This window comes from Pteropus vampyrus, unplaced genomic scaffold (genome assembly GCF_000151845.1).
Source record: "Pteropus vampyrus isolate Shadow unplaced genomic scaffold, Pvam_2.0 Scaffold348, whole genome shotgun sequence".
Classification (NCBI taxonomy): domain Eukaryota; kingdom Metazoa; phylum Chordata; class Mammalia; order Chiroptera; family Pteropodidae; genus Pteropus; species Pteropus vampyrus.
The window spans coordinates 1,076,546-1,083,585 of NW_011889129.1; positions in this window are offsets into that span (position 1 = coordinate 1,076,546).

The following is a 7,040-nucleotide window of genomic DNA, read 5'->3' on the forward strand; positions in this document are numbered from 1 at the left end:
GGACATCGTTGACATTTTAAAAGAAAGGAATAACAGAATGCAAGAACTGGGAAGGGCTGGGAAAATGCTTTTTTAACTCGTTCTGAATCCTCACGGGGTTCCCTTGTGTATTAATGGCCACAGAGTCACACTGCTTGGTGTGTTGCTTTTCTAGGATCTACCTCGAAGATTCTGAAAAATGCACAACTCTATCACTGTGTAACAAATAAACTTTGTTACACAGTGATAGCATAACAAATAAACTTTGATGTCAAAAATTTCATCAAACTATCTTTTCTTCTTTGCTTTTTTTTTAAATTGTGATAAAACATACATAATATTAAATTTGTCATTTTAACCATTTTAAGCGTATGATCCTGTGGCATTAAGTATGTTCACACTGTTGCGCAACCATCACCACCAGCCATCTCCAGAAGTTTTTCATCTTTCCAAGTTGAGACACGTTCATTAAAGAATAATTCCTCATTCCTCTCTGACAATCACCATTCCGCTTACCGTCAGGTACCTGATATAAGTGGTATCACACAGTATTTGTCTTTTTATGGCTGACTTATTTCAATTAGCATAATGTCCTCAAGGTTAATCCATGTCATAGCATGTGTCAGAATGTCCTTTCTTTTAAAAGCAAAATATTCCATTATATGTATATACCACATTTGGTTTATCCATTCATCTGTTAATGGATGTTTCCCACCCAACATTCACTTCCACCTTTTGGCTGCTATGAACTGAGTGTACAAATATCAGTTTAAATCCTTGCTTTCAGTTCTTTTGTGTATACCCAGAAGTGGAATGCCTGGATCACATGGTAATTCTGTTTCATTTTTGAGGAACCATTGTCCTATTTTCCTACTTTGCTTTTTGATGCACGTGCACACTGTAGGCAGAAAACTTTCTAAGAAAATATTAATGTTCTTGTGTCGACAAAACTATTAGCAAATGCTTCATTTGCCTGTAAAACAATGACTTTTCTTCTCTCAATAATAAGTAATTAACATTGTAAATCTAGTGCCTTTATTTTTGAAGGTATTGTTACTATTCAGCTAACCACAATTTTGTCTGTGTTATAAGGATGTACTTTTCTAATATTTGGGGCAAAAAGTCTATATGCCATATGAAATCAAGATGAAATAAAAATCAAACACTTTGTTTTAAAAAGAGAACAACTTTGGATGTCTTAACGTACATCCAGCCCAACCTGAACTTTGAGTCAGATTTAGAATGATCTGGTTATCGAATCTGAATCTCTGGAGGTGGGTTCTTTAACGAGTATGCTAAAGTTTAAGAACAACTGCCCTAGGGCATTGAAAAGATTCTAAATTATCTAAGACAAAATAATATTCTATCTCTCATCAAGAGAGCTTTAGTGTACATTTGCAATGCAACCGGTGTTGTGCTAGGTGTTTGGTATTCAGTCTCACCAAGACAACAAGTTCCCTTCCCTCATGGAGCTCACATTCTAGGGTGGAATGACAGACAACAAATAAACAAATGATCAATCAGATAATTACAGTGTGTGGTGAGTACTGTGAAGGAAATAAACCAGATGATATGATAGATTAGATGGTAGAGAATTAAACCCTAATGCCCTAGGCATCCATTGTATGTAATAAATTAACTTCTCTCCTATGCAAGGAGAATGATACATGTTATACACAATCCTTGAGAGAACTGAGAAGGTAATCACTCAAAACATTTTCTGTGCTCTGTGGTTTAGCTGAGGATCTGTTCTGCTAAGGAACAAAGTAAAGGTTGGGAACCTTCTTTGAATATAGTTGTGGTCAGGGAAGTCTCTAGGAATGTAACATTTACTTGAGACTTAAGAGATGAGAAAGAATCAACCATGTAAAGAGCTGAGGAAGTGCCTTTCAGGTAGGAGAAACTAAAGCCATGAAGTGGAAAACAATTTGGTACGTTTCAGAAACTGGAAAGAAGGCAGTATGAGTAAGAGAGCAAGTATTATGACATGAAATTGGAAAACAAACAGGGGCAAAAATCATCCTGGGCCTGGTGGGCCATGGTAAGGAGTTTGAATTTCCTTTTAAGTCAATGTATTGATATATTATAAAATATTCTCAATTGAAGGGAGTGGAATGAAAAGTATCAAAAGAGATAAATGTGCATAGAACTGCTTTTTATTGATAATGATAATATCTATTTGTGTAATATTAAAATGAAAAAGGTGGATTTTTTTTGATAATCCTCAATAAACCAAAACACAGAATGATTCAACTGCTGTGTATTTTGATTAATCTCATTGATCAAAACTATTTGGGTGTGTCATCCTTTGATCTTATGTCTGAACCTAAATCCAACCTGTCAAGACTTACTGCATCTGAAATGTCCATTACTGCTAAGATAGACTGTATGACTAACTAACAATTTGCCATGGCTCGGCCCCAAATCAAAGTCAACTTCCTCTAGGTTCCCTCTGGAATGTATCACATACTAGCCACAAGCTGTTAGCAATGGCAAGTTGATGCAAGCTGCTGAAACTAATCTAAGCTGGCTTTGCTCATGGTGAAAGTCAACTAGTTATTAATCCTGGACTAGGCAGGGGTCCAGCTCTAGAAAAGGGAGGAGTGTAGATAAAATAACATATGCTTATTTTTATTATTAAAGATGTGGTCCAACAACTTGGTGGTAGAATATAGAAGGCATAACATCTTTCATTCTAAGATGTCAGAGAAGAAAGAGACATCACTTGGAAATACTCTTAATTGTTCATCAAAAATGGTTCCAGAATGCACTGGGACAGAAAGAAGAAGACTCAAGTTGGATGGAGAAAGAAAGGATGGGGAAAATCTCATATTCTCTAGGAGAAGGGGTGGGGGGGGGGAGGTCCAAGATGATTTCAAAAGGCGGGCATCTGACTTGTGCTAGAAGAAGAAAAGAGGCCATTTGGTTCCATTTGTGAATAGACACCAGTTGGCAAGAGTAAAGCCAATTCCAGTTTGGCTTATCCTAGAAGACAAAGGATCCTATACGGAAGCTTCCAAATTCTAAAATTAAAAACAACAACAACAACAAAACTGTTTATCTTCAGGGCTGCTCTTACATATTGATATAGTTTCAACTATATCAACCTATACATTGATTTCTCAGGGGCTCCTGCTCTTCCTACCAACTTGCAGAAATTTTAAATTGGTTTAATGAGGAACACGAAATTCTTTCAAAATTAGAAATAAAAATCAAACAGGCAAACAAACAAATCCACCTTAAAATGCAAATGCCTAGTTGAGATAATATTTGCGAAACCATTTACTCTATTGTGCATTTCTCAAGATAAATCAAAGTGATACTATAAGATCTCTTCCTTATTTCTATGAGGAGATAAGAAAGAGGAAGGTATTTGGGGATCTGGAAGGAGATAGGGGAAGGAAAGAAAGGAGAAGCTGAAATACTGAAGGCAATTTTATAACAAATGTTCACCGAGAACTGGCCTTATATTAAAGACCTGCCATATATTATCTTTTCTTTTTCTTTTATTCACTGGAAAAATATTTATTACTTGAAGAATCAGGATCAGAGTTCCCCCCATTTGAATAAAATCAAGTTTTTTTTTAAAAAATAAAATAAATGATCTTTGTTTTCTTTTTCAAATTATCTACATTAATGAAGCAAGATAATCAGGCTCATCTTTTCCTTCTCCAAAACATATTAGTTGTTTTTTTCTTAGTGCGTATCATGACAACAACTCAACAAGGTAGTTATTGTTTTCCTTACCTTATAAATGAGGAGCCGAGGCTTCATGAAGTCAACAACCTGCCTGGTGCCTCACACTTCCTACACTTTCATCATTCTTATACCGCTTTTTGCCATAATCTTGTACTCTCAGAATGCCATCATAATACATAGTAATTCTTGACTAAATGGCATACTACATTTCTTTATTTTTTAAAAAAAAATATTTTTATTTAAATTTACTTACTTTCTCTTAAGGAAAATTTTGCGCCATTCCCATAAATGCAAAACCAATATAGATTGCAATTCATAGGAGGTAATCTTTAAAATAAATACAATGGAAACAAAACAGTATCAAATTCTAGTTGTGAGCCTGAGGCCTATTCTCATTTGTTTAAAAAAAAAAAAAAATTAAAAAGTAAAATTAGCCAGTGTTAGAAAGTTAGGACCAAATAGAATCCTTGACAAATTCAGAAGTATCTAAAGAAATTGATAACTTTTTCACTAAGTGATCTATTATTGCCCGGTTGGAGCATCACCCAGAATTGGCTCTTGCGCCACCGGAATTGTCCTGAAGAACATCTTGAGTACTCCTTGTGATTCTTTACCTATATTTTGGGAAATATCTCCTTTGCTCAAGATAACAGAGTTCATAAATGACAGAGCTAGGATTCAAACCACCACCCACCAATTTCAAAGTCTTCTCATCGTGCATTGTGGGCTTCCCACTCAGCTAGTTTTAAAACTTTGCTCTGGATTGGCCATGTTTCTCTTCTCTTGGCAATATTTTATCCTGGTACATCCATAAGGCTTAGTGGTATTGAACTTTCAATGTCCTTCCTGAAAATGCCAGGAGCTATATATATAGCACACTCCAGAGAAAACCTAACTCCTTGTGGCCTGGTGTGCCTGTGTTATTTTGATGTGATGCTGTACTTCTCCGGCACAGTCTGGGAAGGCATTGCCTACTTAAGCAGCTGGGCCACGCTGCTGTCTCTTGTTGAACTGTGGACAAGTTCATTATCCTCCTACCTCCAACCTCATGAGATAATAATCTATTTAAAATTAGTGTATAGTGCTTCACAGAAATGAGTCATCTAGCTTCCTACTGTACTAAGTCGGGTCTTCATTAACCAAGTAAACTGAATGATAACATGGATTATGATTCTTTGGCCTATGATGGGGCTGATTTCAATTGCTTTACACACTGTTATAAAAAGCTATCTACCTCTCAGGGACAAGTGAATTTATCTTTGTAACCCTACTGCCTATCGAAGTACCTGGCACATAGGTGGGCCTAATAAATGTTTGTTGAATGAATTCACTTGAGTGAAGAGTCACAGTAAAATTAAAATGGTGCTTGAATTTAATAAAATTGTAATACCCTGTTGTTGTTTTTGTCCATAACCATTCATTCTTCTTTAGTTAGTAACAGTGTCTTGTTTTGTTTTGTTTTTTAAATGATAACCAACTCTCTTCTACTATCAGTCTTCCGTACCCACCTTCTGCCTTCCAGGAGTGGACATATAACCCCAGAATGACCAACCAGAGAGTCACTATGATAGTTTTAGAGACAGACACATAACCCAATATGTGCTACTGAGTCAAGCCCAAGTATCAATAGTTTGTTGGTAGAATACAAGCTAGAAGCTGCCATTGGTCATCTAGTCCCCACACGGGGAGAGCATGTGTGAAACTGATGTCACTACCAAAGACAAGGAAATCCATAAATGGAAAAAGATTCCAGACCACATAACTGGGGCACCTGGATCCAGCTGTGTCTGAAACCCTTCTAATACATTTTTATTTATTTACATCATTAAAGGTCTCATCTTTAAATTACTGGTTCACAAAAGCCAGTCTGAAATTAAATATTTACTATTCCAGCAAAATGAGAAAAGTAACTTAAAAGACTTTTTTATGCTGAGAGTATATCTTTCCTAATTTTTGGCATTAAAATATTTATGAATTTATGTTGATTATAGATAGCAATTGTATTTTTCTAATTGTCCTTAATAGAGAATTAGAAAGCCCAAAAGAGAAAGTTAGTGGACCTTATATTTTTCTCTCCATCTTCGTCTGCTGCAGCTGCTATAACAAATTATCATAGACTGGATAGCTTAAACCACAAACACTTATTTTTCACAGTTCTGGAAACTGGGACATCTGAGATCAGGATGCCAACGTGGTCAAGTTCTAGTGAGGACCAGTTGCCTGGCTGGTAGAAGGCCTTCTTCTTGCTGCAGCCTCGCATGGCAGAGAAAAATGTCTAGCTCTCTTCCTCTTCTTGTAAGGATACTAATCCTATCATGGGGGCTCCTCCCACACACCCTGTGAACTCAATACCTCCCAAAGTCTCCATCTCCAAATACCACCATATTAGTGCTTCAACATATGAATTTGGGGGGAGTACAAATATGCAGTCCCTCACTTTAAAATTGTTTTATTAGTGAAATAAAAGTCTACTATAAACTATCGTGTGTGTAAAATACTTGGAGACACAAAAATAAATAAAATTAAATTGTGATCCTTTTCTTTCTTTGTTTATTTATAGTTCATCTGATTCTGGAAAGGATTTAAAGAAATTCACTCGACTCCTTTGATCTAATGCCCAGGATGGACTCTTCATTCCAAAAACCTCACATGGGACAGTTTAAAAGGAAGTCAAGGAGGTCTTTTCTTCCTCCTCTTGGAGGACAGACACGGATCCAAGTGATGATTTGATTTGCCTCCTCCCTGGGACTGTGCAATAGGAAGCAGTGTGTCAGCAGAAACAAGCACCACCCCTAAGGGCTTCTCCTCGGCTGCTGGCCATCTATTCTGTAATGTATCCAGGTTTCCTGCTTCTAGGTGATGCTCCAACCCACTTGTAGCAGGCAGGGCTTTGATCATGTGAGGGTTAGGGTGCAGGGGAGCGGGGGTAGCGAAGCAAAGAGAATAGAGGTAGGAGAAGGAAAGACCCATGAGGGGACAGGGCATGAGGAAGAACATTAAGTGGTGAGGGTGGAGGAATAAGAGAAACTGAGAGGGAAAAAAGCCTTTATAAATAGATCTAACTTTTGGGAGGAGGGAGAGAATTGATGTTTGTTTAGGCATTTGCCCAGGGGGAATGTTTACTCATGGTTTATTAGTCAGAATGGAGTTAGTGTTAAAGTAGAAATGAAGTAATATTCCAGGCACGGAGGTGGGCATGATGGAGTGTCAGTGCAGGGTGTGCGTACCAGACAAATCATAGCACCACATATGTGAAAATGATGCTCCAGACACCTGAACTTTGACTTCTCCCGTTCTGATGGCAGATTTGTCCCAAGCCATGCTGTCCCACTTTCTCAGTCCTTGTTTTTGAGATGACTGAT